Source organism: Podarcis filfolensis (assembly GCF_964270895.1).
Source record: "Podarcis filfolensis genome assembly, chromosome: 15".
In the NCBI taxonomy this organism is placed as follows: Eukaryota; Metazoa; Chordata; class Lepidosauria; order Squamata; family Lacertidae; genus Podarcis; species Podarcis filfolensis.
The window spans coordinates 12,280,180-12,295,749 of NC_139618.1; the positions used below are offsets into that span (position 1 = coordinate 12,280,180).

At 41.7% G+C, this 15,570-nt stretch overlaps 1 protein-coding gene and 2 long non-coding RNA genes across 17 annotated transcripts in view; 2 read left to right on the forward strand and 1 right to left on the reverse strand.

Moving 5' to 3' along the window:
* LOC310750251 overlaps positions 1 to 15,570 on the forward strand; it is a 345,492-nt gene that overhangs the window by 180,342 nt on the left and 149,580 nt on the right. The gene's annotated exons all lie outside the window — the stretch shown is intronic.
* The window catches only part of CUX1 (cut like homeobox 1), a 256,957-nt gene that overhangs the window by 174,501 nt on the left and 66,886 nt on the right, over positions 1 to 15,570 (reverse strand). The gene's annotated exons all lie outside the window — the stretch shown is intronic.
* LOC310750259 lies at positions 6,261 to 14,378 on the forward strand. Its single transcript, XR_014542030.1, has 3 exons — positions 6,261 to 6,995; positions 7,370 to 8,161; positions 8,205 to 14,378. It is a non-coding gene; the product is annotated as an uncharacterized lncRNA (long non-coding RNA).

Genomic DNA, 15,570 nt, shown 5'->3' on the forward strand with positions numbered 1-15,570 from the left:
GCACACCTTCTTTGGCAGTGGAACTTGACTCATTTGCATCATCTGGTGATGCCTGCTCTGCAGGCAGTTTCATGAACCACATCCAAAATGCCAACCTAGACATGGCAGAGGCAGGACTGTAGCAGCAGCTCAGTGGCAAAGCACTTGCCGTGTACACTGAAGGTCCCCGGGACAACCCCCAGCATCTCCAAACAGAGCTGGGAAAGGCCCCTGTGTGGGTGCCAAATGATTCAAAAACTTGAATATTGGAGGAGTGCCTATTGTGCACTTGCTTCGCATGATCTAGCTTGAATGTGAAAATGGGGCTCTTAGCAGAGAACATAATGGTTGCTAATGAGCCAGGTCTACTATTGTGTGGTAAATGCTGGGCTATAATACTTCTCGTCCAAGCGATTCAGCAAGCTGATTTAAGTCAAAAAGAGGAGTGTGACGGAACGCTGAATTTTAACTGTGTTAATACAGCATACTTAAAACTAGCCGGGATACATTATCATTAGGCAAGACAATTAGGGACTCAGTATACAGAAATGAAGAAAATCTAAGCTGATGTTGTTGTGCTGCTTCTTGAATAGTGAAGGGCAAAAGTTAATCATGACCAGCTTGGCAGGATCTTAAAGGACCTTGACAACCCAAGTAACTACCTTGGCAGGCTACTTGCCTAATTAATCTCCCAGACATGTAGGAGAATTTTTGAACCACGTTTTGAAGCCAGGATGGTGCTCGTGTTTAAAACTGGATAAGGAACTTTGGGCAAACTGGGGTTCACAGCCAAACCCTAAAGCATGGAAATTAAGAACGCAGAAGTGGGAATCATCCCTTCTCTGCCAAGCACAAGCTCCTTGGTCCATCCAATCAAAGCTATCCAATGTCTTGCCGCACCCTCTTTTCCCCAGTTATAAACTTCCCTATTACTTTCACTGTGCCAACTCCTCCAGCAGCAGCCATGCTAAAGCCTCCTGCACTCTTAAACGAGTCCATACTTTCCCCCTTGCTACCTCCTAAACATGGGATGTCCTCCCAGAGAATGAATGCAATTCCACTTCTCTTTTTCCATTCAAATCCCGCCCCCCCAAAAAAAACATGTTTCCCATAAACTCTAAAGCTTAGTCCCTTAGTCTTTATCCCCCAAAGGAAACCAATAGTGCACCCAGTGACACTTGCCCCCTCCCTCATTAATTCTATTGCGTCTCTCTTTCCTTCTCTTTCCATGTCGTCTTTCCCACTGTCAAAATTTGGATTTTAATCTCCTTGCAGCAGTAGCCCGTTTGTTTTTCCTGTTATTCTGCAAAGTGCCATGAATAGGGACAGCCCTATATGAATATAATAACACAATAGTAACACTGTTGACCTAACTCTAAATATTCTTTCAGCTACGGCAGCAGCAGAAGCAATAATGAGAGAGCGCAGCATTTGTGTCAATCGCAAAATTAGAGAGGAAGAACAAACAGCATAACCTTGGGGTCTCTTGTGCTTCCCTCAGAATCATTACAATTACCAACCATTTTCAGAAAATTCTCATCAACCAATTTCATGTAGCCAAAATAATGGGAGCAAATATCACAAATAGAATAGGACACAAATGGTAATTTTACTTACGGGATGTTGGGACTTGCCATTTCAAATTAGCAGGAACTGTGAAGTGGGCATTACTGACAATGCGAATATAGTAATTGGGGTTGATTTCATGGCGCCTGGCCAAATCTGGCTGACTAGCGCCTTGGCGAGTTAATTATAGCTCTCGTAACAGAGCGGGGACACTTTATAGAGACATAATTGAGCAGCGAGGAACTCTAACAAAACAACCTTGGTGTGTCATGGTTAGTGACGAGGAAGAGCATGCATACGCGCGTGCGCACACACAATTTGTTCAGAAGATTTCACAAGGCAGACCTGCATAGCTGTTAGAGTTTGCCAGTGCTACAAGTGTCTGTTTTCTTGACCATTGGTTCACATATTCAGCGAAAACAAAGCTATAAAAGCAAGAACACATTGATTCAATTGGAGTTGTCATTAACGTCCTTTAGATTCGGCTGGCTGGAATAAAAATACGTGACACTATTTTGGAATGAACCAAAGATCGTTGCACTTTGCACTGGACTACATATTTTACCACCTACATCTGCAAACTATAACCCAGCTTTGGATAATATTTAAGGGCACATACTACGGTCACTTAAAAAAAAAGAATGAATGGATGAAAGCGTGTAACATGAAGAGTTGAGGGAGATTTTCTGTTGCATTTGCAGCACCCAAGTGGCCTCTCTGAGGCGCAAGCCTGGGCAGTGTGTATGGAGGTCCTGGGCTGCCCAGATGACAAGACCCGCCCCCCTGGCCTCGCTGATATGGTCCAAAGGAAAGCAGAGCAATACGTTTGACACCAGCTTGGCTGAAGAAGTTGCCGGAAGGAGGCATACAACACGCCATCCAACCATCTTAGGGACTCCACTGTGGATTTGTGTAGGGTTTACTTCTTGGCCTTTTCTTCTCCAGAAAGTATCCCACAAAGCAGTTGGTACAGATTGTTCTTTGGGGGTTTACTCCCAAAGCCTTTCTCATGAATAAAGCTGCAAGGTTTAGAATCAGAATTTCCCGTCTCCTAGATGGGCTATCCTCCCAGGTTTACAAGTCCTATCTGTCCCTCATTTCCCTCTACAACTCGGCAGAAACCGCCTTCTTGACCGTAGGACCCACAATTGGTCTCCTCTGCTTAGTCTGCCAGAGCCTGACTTCCCATGCAGAGGAAGTCCCTAACTCACAGGGGGCTTGAAATCCACAGGCTACCCTGGTTTAGCCAGTCAGTCAAAGCCGTTCCTGGAGTGTCGCTGGCAGCTTCTTGGAACCACAGATGAGAGCTGAATGCAGCTCATTTTGTTGATCACAATTGGTTAATCCTGTCTACTCAAAAGAAAGTTCAGCTGAACTTACTCGCAGGTAGGTGGGAGTCACATTTTTCTTATGAGAGAAAAAGAGTGAACTGTACAATGAAATATGTAATATGCAAGTGTTTAAATGCTGGGCAGGCAGAGTACAAGAGTTAAACAATACGGCAACTAATACAAGAAGCACGTTACTGAGACTCTTTTAAACTATTTATGGCCTACTTACAGACTTTTTGGTTTAAACCTCCAAGACCTCAAGTCAGAGAACAATGGCTTTTATTAAGCACCTAAAAGTTACACAAGCACTATACAAGTAAGAAGTTCAAACACATTTCAAAACTTGTCCAAGCCTCGCAAGAGCATTAGAAAGAGGAAAATACATATTCAGATACAGCTAGCTTCTCAATTATTGCAAAACAAAGCTGTCTGATTTGGAATATTTTGGGACAAAATTAACTTTTGTGTTCCCGTCTCTAACTGATGGGACAGAAGCAGTAAAAAAAAATTTGCTGAACATTATCCTAGGTGGCCTGTGCCACCTACATGTTTGGACTGACTTTTGGCAGCTGGGAGTAATGTCAGGGTGCAACAAGTTGGATTTTTTTCTACCCAACTATGTGGAATGTGACAATAATGGGGTGGGTGTGTTTTCTGTGCCGTTTCTTGACGCTAAGCCCTACAGGATAGCAATCTATAAAATACGTGCACACTTCACTGTTCTTCCTACCTGAAAGCTAAGGGCTGTCAGATGCTCCTACCGGGGAGAAGGTGCCAACCACAATGAAAAGCCAGAACTGAACTGCGAAGTATCCCCCATTCGCCTTACTCTCACTGCTTGTCTAAGCACATTCCTACTCCCAGAGCCAGTCTTAAAAACATACTTTGGGATGATTATTTAAAATACAGATATGCTTTTCTATTTTAAAAAATCTTGATAGTGAGTTATCACAGATGTCAGGAAATTCAGTTGAAGGAAAAGCAACTTTCATTTCTGGGAATTTGATGGTACCAGTCTGGGTTCTCCACCCCTGGTACTATGAGAAATTGTTTTTTTCTTTTTTTATTCCTTTCTTTGTCATAATGAACTTGGATAAACTCCAGCCAAAGATCAAGGCCTACCAGACCTTGCTTTTGAAGAAGATATCATCCTGTTTTTACATTCTGAACATCTTTCTCCTCTGCTTCCCATACTGATAAGAATTTCCCTTCCCAATAAGATCATGTGGAGGCAATTCCAAGACCAAAACTATATTCATAATATTGAAATGTTTAACAACAACAAAAATGCTTAAATCTCCTTTCAGCTAAATCCAGAAATTATTTTATCTTTTCACAAGCAATTTAAAAGTAGAATAAATGGGAGTTCTGACAGCAAAAATTCAGCGTAGAAGCCAGAATTTACTTGGCACGACCTGGCCCTTAGTAATAATAAGGTATGCAACAGCTGCATTCACGTGTAATAAAGTAAACCAGGGTTTAGTGTGAACACATGGGCTTTTGGGGAGCAGACAAAAGGCACTTTGCTCCTTCCAATAACAAATATTGACCACAGCTCATGGTTGAGGATGACAGAGCTTAACCATAAGCTCAGGTTTGGATGACATTTTAAGCCAAACCTTGGTTTAGCTTCTAGCTGCACTGAGCTAAAAGGGCTGGGAAGAAGCAAAATAGATGCAAGCTCCTTTCTGGGAGCTGGGACATTTGGGTGGCCCTGATAAGCCACAGTTTGGCTAACCGTGACATGCAAACCATGACAACATTTTTTAATATATTTCAACCCTTGTTGAGCAAGTGCTACCATAGCCAATCAGGTTTCTAAAGTTTGCCTTTCAAGTTATGGGATTTGTCACTGGAAATATAAGAACATGCGCAATCTGCTGGCATTTTATCCTAAACTGAATTCAATGATTAAAATTTGTGAATCAAGAACCAGAATATTTTAAAAGGCTAAGTTTGTTGACTTGTTAAGATAACAAAGTCCCAACGTTATCACTTCATAATGAGTCAATAGATCTAGCCTTTGAAGTCTTCTGGGTTTTAATGTATTACGTTGTTAAAACCCTGATCCCTGGCATGAAATTAAAAAGACCAGGTTCAGAAATATCAAAGACAGACACATTACGGTACATAAATACCTCACTTTGAACAATCAGCGAATTAAGCAAAATCTACCTTGAAGATTGGATTATCCGAATAATATTTTGACTATTTTCATCCTCAGCAAGCTAGGAGGAAAGCAGCACGTTCGTGAAAAGTAACCAAAACATTAGTGAGCTCTCTGACATTTTGTTTTACAAAAAGAAAAACTTGATACTGCAGTAGCTGGAATACCATTTAAAGTCACACTCATTTCGAAGAAAAACAGGGATTAAATCTGCCTCACATGCACTTTTCTACCGCAGAATTTACACAGAAGTAGGCATTGGACAAATAATCATTCCCACTGATTGCCTCCTTCTTGGTAGTAGAGGCAATGACCATTTAACCACATCCAAGTGATGTGCAACTGCGCACGTGTGCATCGCACCACCCCTGGAAGTGTCTCTGGAAACAGGGGCAGCATGGAGTGGAGGCCAAAGGAGGCAGAGCAGGCTTACATGCGCTCCACTGATATGCATGGGGGTCAGGAATGCAACCCCTGTGCAAAATGGTCATTCCCAGTACTCAATATGCCCAAATTGCAGCGAAAAGCACCTGGGACTACAAACATCACACAATTTCTACTGACTTTTGCCTTTGGGGACTCCCCCCCCCCCAAGTCAATGTTAACATATTGGCATTAAAAAATGTCCTGGGCGGGTTTTCAAGCAAAAAATAACCCAAGGAAGCAGTTAGGTACCCTTCGTGTGATGTGCCACACATGACTTTATTTGGGGGCAGAAAGAGTTGCCTGGGGAGGGAGCCACTTCCATGACCTGAGCCTAAATTCCCCACCCCTTCAGTAAAGCCCAGTATTTTACATGAATTTCCTCTTTTGCTTAATATGGCATTGCTGTCCAAACATGCAATAAAAATGCATTGAATTCATAAGCCCACTACATGGGAGTGCAGCGTTGTTTAATGCTACTAGTCAAGAGAAGATGGCTTAAGCACGTGTCCTTACATTTGCAGCACTGTGTTCTTTTCTTTTAATAGCACTGATAAATCCAGGGTGCTCCAGGCACCTCTATCCTGTTTACAATAGGGTGGGAAATGTTAGATGTTTATTGCATTCAGAAAGGGATTCGCTTGAGGGCTGTGGTGTACCAACGTGTGCCTCTGCCTGTCAAATAGGTCATATTTTCGCATACCTGATATAGTCACTAATTCATCATGTTTTAACCTCCCCTTGCTCACTCCCCCTACCCTACCCCACCCCAACACACACAAGCACACCCTGATGTTAACAGACGGGGCAGGCAGGTTTTTGTTTGTTGAATACTGTGGTGTGGAATGTTCCTCCATCAAGACTCCCAAAATCAGCTTGCTGAACTAAAATTGTATATTTTAAAGCCTTTATTAATTGTCAGCTCACTTTGTCCCAAGCTTCTTCGATGTTGCATTCTTAAGGATGAAATCACTGAATAGGTGTGGTGCCTGGCTTATATTGAGATTTATATTCCTTCCTTTCTTTCTTTTTAAATAATTTTTTATTGAGTTTTACATTTTGGTTACAAACATTTCAAACAAATAATAAAAAATTAAATTCCACGTCCGTCTGTCCCACGCCCCGCGCCTTCCCTCAACTTCCCCTTCTGGGTTTGTCCTGCTTGCAATACTATACTTCAAAATTATGCTCTTTACATCAGATGTTGTTGTATTCTTATCACTTCAATCTCATCTCTATCACTTCTATATTAGTTTTGTTAATTGTAAGTGTTTAGTTAAACCCTACTAGTGAGTCCATTTCTTTACATTGATTCCATAAATACAATATAAATGGTTCCCAGTCTTTTCTAAAGTCTCTACTGTCTTTATCTCTGAGTCTTTCAGTGAACTTCAGCAATTCAGCATATTCCATCAGTTGAGATTTATACTTTTCTTTCTTTCTTTCTTTCTTTCTTTCTTTCTTTCTTTCTTTCTTTCTTTCTTTCTCTTAGTTACCAATCCCAAGAGTAAAACAAAGTAAAGGTAAAGGTACCCCTGCCCGTATGGGCCAGTCGTGTCTGACTCTAGGGTTGCGTGCTCATCTCGCTCTAGAGGCTGTGAGCCGGCGCCACAGGTCACATGGCCAGTGTGACGAAGCTGCAGCTGGCGAGCCAGCACCAGCGCAGCGCACGGAAACGCGGTTTACCTTCCCGCTATAAAGCGGTCCCTATTTATCTACTTGCACTTAAGAGTGCTTTCGAACTGCTAGGTGGGCAGGAGCGGGGACCGAACGACAGGAGCTCACCCCGCCGCGGGGATTCGAACCACCGACCATACAATCGGCAAGTCCTAGGCACTGAGGTTTTACCCACAGCGCCACACTTGTCCCTTACTACTTCTTACAAAGTAGTAAGAAACAAAAGAAGTACCATAAATGATAAGGTGTACAATAACAACCTAAAGCAGAAGCAGTCCATTCAAAACGGACAGAAAAATCAAAACTGCTCTGAATTTAAAATTATAGCATTTGTCATTCTTAAAATTCCAGGGAAACAGAAATGCTTGCACCTGGAACTCAAAGGACAGCAACTTCAGGCCTCCCTGGGAAAGGCATTCCAAACGCAAGAGGCTACCCAAATATCCCAGCCTCAGTGCTCATGTGAAATTGGGTGGTAAGAAGACTTAGTGAGATGACACGTGCAAAGAGGTACAAACCTTTAACAACATGCTGTTTAAATGTTTGCTTCCATCACCACCTCCACCCTGGCTTCCTACAGCCTTCAGAGGTCAATGAAAGGATGTGGTATTTATTATTGAAAATAATTTATATCCTGCTCTTCCTCCCCAAACTCCCCAAGGAGATCAGAGCAGTGTGCACGAAAATGAGTAAAGCAACAAAAACAAGAAACAGCAAACAAATCCGCAGCCGCCAAACTAGGGGGGCTCAAAAAGAAAAGTCTCTGCTACCCTCCTAAATGCAGTGAAGGAGCCAGAAGAATCTCCCAGAGCAGGGAGTTTGGGGAAAGTTGGGGGCTTACACAAAAACGGTCTTCTTGTGTCACTTAAGGAACACCTAAAGAGATAGCAACTGTGGAAGATCCCATCGCTGAAGCAAGATGACATGGTTTCAAGCTATAAGATGACATGGATGCAAGGTACTCTTTCTTCTATCCACAAAAAAAGTACAGTCGTACCTTGGAAGTTGAACGGAATCTGTTCCGAAAGTCTGTTCCAAAACGTTCGGAAACCAAGGCACAGCTTCCAAATCGGAAGCCACACCAGACGTTTGGGTTCCAAAGAACGTTCTCAAACCGGAACACTCACTTCTGGGTTTGCGGCGTCCAGGAGTCAAAACGTTCAACTTGCAAGTAGTTCGTCAGCAAAGGTACGACCGTATCTGAGTCTGACTATTCTAGAATACTGGCCAAATATATTTTAATACAGTTAACCTCCCCAAATAAAAATGAGCTAACTATTCAGTTTGCAGGACTAGAAGAAAGTCACAAGAGCCTGGTCCCACAGGCTTTAAAAAAAATGTGATGCTGGCACTTAGGCATTTGAATTTTCTTACCCACACCGCACCCCCAAGCCTGGCTATGAACTCCTGCAAATGTTGTTAAACCACCTTAGTACACAGCCAGGGGAAAGCAGACAGCATCCTTCCACTCAGCTGAGTAAGTTCCTTCTATTTTAAGCAATCTAAATGAGTGTTTACAAGAGGAAGCACAGCCAATCTTCCTTTAATTGGTTTCAAAATCAACTAAATAAAGCCTTAAGATTTTTTTTTTAAAAAAGCATGATTATTTTCTCGGCAGGAACACTAAATATTCTGAACACACCCACAGGGGAAAAAAACTGCACAGCACCCAACAATGATGTGCTTCTTCGCTAGCCAACCTGGTGTTCCATGCATAATGTTCATCCACAACGCAGCTCTGACAGGGGTGTTCAAAACAGCTTTGAAGGAACCCCTCAAAGCATATCAGAAGTTATTCAATAAAAAGATTGGCAGTGGCAGGCTAGCCTCCCTGAAGGACAGTTTAGCCAATGCTACTGATCTTTCCTGGGCAAACCTCAGCAGCGGGGGAATTTAGGTTGTTCAGTCCGATGCAACAGTCTCTAGCCTGGCCCTATACCACAGTGGTTCTTGTCAGAGGTTGTTTTCCTGGGAGGACGTGGCACAATGATCGTTAGTTGGGATTTTTGTTTGTTTTTTTAAAGGCTATCTTAGGCATGTAGGTGGAACAGAGCTGGGAAGTAGGAGAATTCTTATAACAGGATAAGAATATTGGGAGGGGGGGGTGTAAGGTACTATTGAGTTTATGAAGCCAGATGGATATATTTAAATTTTACTTCTTTTTAACAAGGAGGTGGAAGCAGCAATGAGTAATTCCTGATTTAGGGAAAACTCATTTTGGTTAAAAGGGCATAAATAGCTTGGAGGTTGAAGCACGGAGAGGATGGAAGGGAAATGCTTAAAGTCTATCATTATGCACCACTCTAGGAGAAGCAACACACACACACACACACAGAGAGAGAGAGAGAGAGAGAGAGAGAGAGAGAGAGAGAGAGAGAGAGAGATGCTAGCTATGCAGCGACTGCATATTCATCAGCCCTTGGAGCAGAAGAGACTAAGGCTATGCTCTCCAGCACAAGTGGCAGGGCAGCCTCCAGGCTCCTGAGAAACAAATCCTTCTTTTGAACCCCCGTCTCTGAGAAAATGACGAACTGATGGCAAATGAGGTTTTCTAAAGCCTCTCTCAATCCGTGTGAATTTTTAAGCCTTATCTTTCAATAAAGATTTCCCAAAGACAGAAAAACAAATGTTTAACTATGAATGGCTGCCCTGCCCAGCCTCCATCCTAGCATACACATTTCTACTTCTCCACAAGACCATAAGGCCACAACATAAGTAGAGCGCTGGTGGACTAGACCCGAGGCCTTTCGAGAAGCTCACAAGGAGGACATAAGCAACAGGTATTCAGAGGTACCCTGCCACTGATCCTGGAGTTAACACCCTGCCATCATTAGTAGCCTTTGATAGCTTTATCCTCCATGAACGTTTGTGATCCTCTTTTAAAGCTATCTAAGCGCTATGTTGGCAATGACATTAGCCACAATCAAAACCAGCTCTTGCTTAACCAAGGTTTTAAACCATGTAACCAAGACGAGTTCAAATCCTGCTCAGGTGGGAGCCTTGGCCAGCCTAAACCACTGTTAAAATTGCTATTAACATCACAGTTAGCCACAGTTTAAGGCTTGTAGAGAAATAGCAGAGGGAATTTGCATTCTAGACAATATGAGGTACAAGGAAGGAGCGCACACTCCTGGTTGGTTATAAAATAATTTCATCTTCCTTGGGCCCAACAGCTTTAGAATAAGAACATTCTGGATACAGCAGCTACTTTTGAATGCTCTCCCATCCTGCAAACCTTCCTCACTTTAGATTAGCTTGCCAGGGACCCCATGTGTGTTGCTGATTCTTCTGAATCACCATGCACTCTCTCTACATGAGCCACCATTGGGCCTCTGAAGTTCTGTCAGTGCCCCTCAGAAGCATGAGACGGCATCATACAAGATGCCCAACCCAATCCTGTAACTGCACATTGCAAGGGAAGATCAGTGGTAAGTTGGCATCAGTCAAGTCATGTGACCCTTGGAAGCTTCCACCATCTCAGAGGAAAGAGGACTGCTCCTGTTGCTTATCGCCAAGAGCAGGAGGTGTTTCCAATTCTTCATGCCCTCACCTGGGATGGAGTCTCTTCAACGTATCTATTAATAATAGCTTGACATTTGCAACATTAATGCAAACAGCACACAATTTATGGCAATTGCTTCCAACAATGACTTGAAAATTTGCTCCAGGCCAATTTCCTCTCATTGCTCAGGCATCCCAACCCATTCCAGAAGTATACAGCAGAAATCAGTAGCATGTTTGGGGAAGAAACGCCAGATGTCCATCCCATTTAAAGGTTTTGTCAGTTAACAAACAGCACAATCAAGGTTCTACAGCATCCAAGCCACAATGATTTAAAATGGCCTGAGTGCAAACATTTATTTAGAACAGTGGCTCTCAATTTTTGTTCTGTAAACCACCCTGATACCTCTGGGTATATAAATTCAACAATCAATCAATCAATCAATCAATCAGGGTGTGGCATACCACCCTGGAGTGGCAGGAGAGGACGGCAAGTGTGGCAGGAAGATTCAAGGACAATAAAATAAACATCTAAACAATTCAGAGTAATATGGTAAAGTATAGTATCAAAATAATGTTATTTGCAGCTGAATATGGATAGATATCTGTTCAAAATCAAGCACTGTTGGTTGTTATTTCGTTTTGTGTTGCAATGTATTTCTTATCAATAAAAAACGTCTGTGTGGCACGAGCAAATTTTTATTCTGAAAGTGTGGCCCAAAGAAAAAAGTTTGAGAACCACTGCTTTAGAAGAAGACAGAAACAAGTCAATTTTTGCAATTAACAAAAACACATATGTTTTTCCACACTTCATTTTGGCCAAGAACAAAAGCACAGTATTTATAAAAATAAAAAACTAAACGTCCACAAAGTCCCTGGACTGACGCTTGCCAACTAAAACACCTACTACGAATTTAGTAATGGCTTAAGCAAACATAAATTACAGGGCCAGACATTTTAAAAGGGAAAAAAATTGATTTATCGTCACACTGGAGACACGGCAGGATAGCAGTGTAATTTCATTTTTCCATATATTCATCAACACTGAAAATGCATTAATTGAAAAAGAATCCAACAGTTGTTTTTTTTAAAAAAAATCTATTCATTTCTTAACTTCACGTGTCCCTTAATTTGCTTATAAGTAACTCTCAAGGGGTGAGTTTCCTGTTAGACACAAACAGGGGAGAGGGGGCTTAGGGGTGGAGGCTCCCTCCTTGGGGTGGCTGGGTTGGGTTTGATGGTCTTCTACTTCCTTCAAGTCTTCTGAAATCTTTTTTTAGCAAATATAATTTTTCTCTTAATTTATTTCCAGATATGACTATTGCCAATGAGTCAAGATACAAAAAGAAGTAGCAATCATCACAGGGGAGTCACAGTACCAGTCCAGGGGACTGGATTACTGAAGGGGGGAGATGTTCTTCACCTCCATCTTCAACATGGAGCAAGCACCTGTCTACAAAACTCTTGCCACAATAAATTGGTTCTGCAACATTCAGGCATTATTATCTGCCTTATTTGCTGCTTGAATTGGAGTTTCTTAGTTTCTGTTGTTTTAAGAGTTTTTAATGGTGTGGTTATTCTTGCTGAGCTTTGTTATTGCAGTACATACTGGAAATTTGAAAGACAGAATAAAAAATCCTTAATAAATAATAAAAGCTCAAATCCTCTCCCTCTTTCAAATACCATTGTCAGAAAGAAGCCCTAATAGGTGTTGAGACCTATTAGCAAAGCATGCTAATATAACTTTTCTGTTCTCCCAGTTGAAGATTACAGATGTGTTACAATTTACAACAATTTAGATTTTGCATTACCAGCTATTTGCTCATTCAACTTGGCAATTACTGATTACAGTTAGCTTCAAACTGAACCACTTTTAAACTTCTATTTATAAATCAATCTTCTTTATTAAAGCAAGCAAACCTTCTGCCCAGCCAGTAAACCAATCAAACAATCGAGTTTTAGAATATGTAGACAAAATGTAAAATATACACACTATTGCTCCGCTACATTGTAGTTTCAAGAGTAACCGCTTAACCTTGCATAAACACTTAGAACACACTCATGATAGTTGCGAGAAATTGCAGGGGAGGCTTTCCTGTCAACCACTTACCTACCAACCACAAAAAAGGGACGAACACCACTGGCTGGCAGAAAAGAAAAAGGTAGCATTTATTCCAAGCCCAGATCCTTCCATAGGGACACATTTTTAGCAGCAATTCTCAAATGCAAGTGACTGGTGGGTATACATATACCAGCCATTAACAATATTCTACAGAATACTGAAAACTCCTCCCAATGAGGAGTTAAGAAGGAGAATAACAACAGGAGCCAGAGACTTCCTCTGATCAGGGTGCAATAATTGCAATAATTTTCGCAACGTACTACATGACCCAATTAGTCATTTTAGCACTTGCTGGAAAGTGCTAAAGTGTTCTCATTCAAAGAAAGAAATCAGATAGATCTCACTTTAAAATGTTATTTGCATCTGATCTCTATATTCATTCACAGTCCCCTCATAGTCTCTGTTGGGGGAACCCTGCAGGTGTTGATTGACTACAATTCCCATCATCCCTGAACGCTGGGTCATGCTGGCTTGGTTTGGTGGGAGCTTGAGTCCATCATCTGGAACTACACTGGGATCAAATTATTTCAAGTCAAGGCTATCCATCACAATGTCAGAAAACTAACACATTCTTTCTAAAAATGGTCTAAAATCCCCTTCAAATAAAATCATGGGCACTCCTAATTAGATTGCCATTCCTTGTCCCCAAAATCACTGCCAAATTAGAATCCCAAAAGTTGATAATGTATTTTTATTTTCTATGGGAATTTATTCCTCTTTATTCCTGCTTACTTCTTTAGAAATCCATTTTAAACATAATCTGTTCAAGACCCTAATATTTAAAACTGATGTTCAAACGATTTCCCTCTACACACGAATATATGGCACAACTCAATCTCTTATAAATCAAACATTCAGTTATTTTAGGTAGATTAAAAAATGCAGAGTTGTCAGTATTCACATAATACTGAAAAATTGCTCATTTGCGCTCACAGTAAGCTCTGTGGTTGGGGAAAAAAATTCAGTCTATGTGAAGTTTCATACCTCATGATATCAACCTACAAATTTATACTTGGGGGCTGCTCCTCTCTCACAGAAAAGCAAGAGCATGACACAGGACATCCTGTGGTTACTTGTGATATCCCTCAACCTGTTTCAAAAGTAAGGAAGGGCAGGGTGATAAAAGCCTGAACTCTGTGCTCCTTTCCAGTCTCACCACACAAAGATGCAAGGGGGCAAAGAGATTGTCTGAACAGAACCCCTGCTTACAAAAAATCCCAGGAACCATGAAATCACATGGCTGAATGTGGACTTTTAACTGCATGGTTTGTAATGCAAAACTATGGTACAAAAAAGAAGTCTTCCTATGTGTATAGGCACTTGGTGATTAGTGTTAGCTGGGACATGCCCCGAGTTGTAACAAACACAGGCCCAAAAGTACAAAAGAATTGAAGCTAGTGCCTAGGAATTTGATACATGTTTGTGTCTGTCTGTCTTTTATAGGTGTCACCTAAAGGTTAGATGCTGGCACTGAATTATTTGAAACACGAGACAGACAACCCAGGTCCTGTCTGGTTTTTTTACAAGGGTGGGATAGAGCACTACCAATTCTATTAAAATGCAGTTGATCTCTCTCTGTGTGTGTTTTAAAAAATAAAACCACATAAAATTAATTCCAATCCTTAAACCTAAGTCTATCTCCATATCATAGAGAAAAGGCAATCATAGACACTTTGTTCATGTTTTGCAATATATTTAAAACATTGTATATTGCTTCAGAAGAAAACATCTGATTTGGCTATCATACAACACGGGGTGGGGGGAAGAGTCTAATGAAATAAACAGCAATTGAAATAAATCACTGCCACCGCACACAAAATATTTTAGGGCAAACTCGGAAAGCCAAAAAAAGAGAGTCCATGGTGTAATTAACCAGATGCCTCTTAGGCAGTTCTAGGACCCTGGGAGTGAGATCATATGCTTTTCGGGAGAAAACTTCCCCATGGTTCAAAATTTCCATTTACTTAGGAGAGAGTTTGGGGGTCAGCAGGGGGCCATCACAACGCTGTAAGTGTTAAGGTGCTCTGTTTGAGAGTTCATTTATTCAGTTTTCTGTCAGCATGCAAGATTCTCTTTTTCCAGGCCAGTTAGAAGCTGTTTATGCTCAGAGCACACCTACTGCTGGTTATGCTCAAAGGCTCTGCTGTGCGATTTCAGATTCCAACTGGATTTGACCATCAGAGTCTAGAAAACAGATGTCCGATGGGCAGTAAAAGCCCACTCTCTCACTTCCATGCCTCACCACTGAGTACATATGCAGGCCGGATAGAGGAAATGGCCATGAGGCCGGCAATCAAACTTCCAAGGGCCTCTTTTGCCCAAAGGAAAATAGTCAGAAAGGGAGCAGAGGTCACTTCAGGCAGAGGCAGTTCAGACATCATTAGCAGCAATGGCAGATAGGGGGATCACCCAGGCTTCTGAAGCGATGTTAAACCCCTAACATCTAATACTATGACACACGGATCCCACTCACAATTGTAACGACATATTCCCCAGTCCATTTTAGCACAATCATCTGACCATTGCCAAGAGCTGCAGGTCAGCACATTCCATGGCTAATGGGGATTTGGACATACTAGTGGTAAGTTCACAAAACCTCTTGTAGCTGAGCCCCTTGTTTTCTGAATGGGGACACCTTTCACTCCAATGGCTAAAAAGCTTCGGAGTTTGAAATAGCAACCATTACACACCTTCAGAAAAACTACCCCTCCCTTCCATGGTTTCAGGTGAGTCAGTTTGTTAAGGGTGCTGAAAAGTGTCAGACAACTCTAACTGCTTTGCTTAGGACCACATCAGTGAGGCTG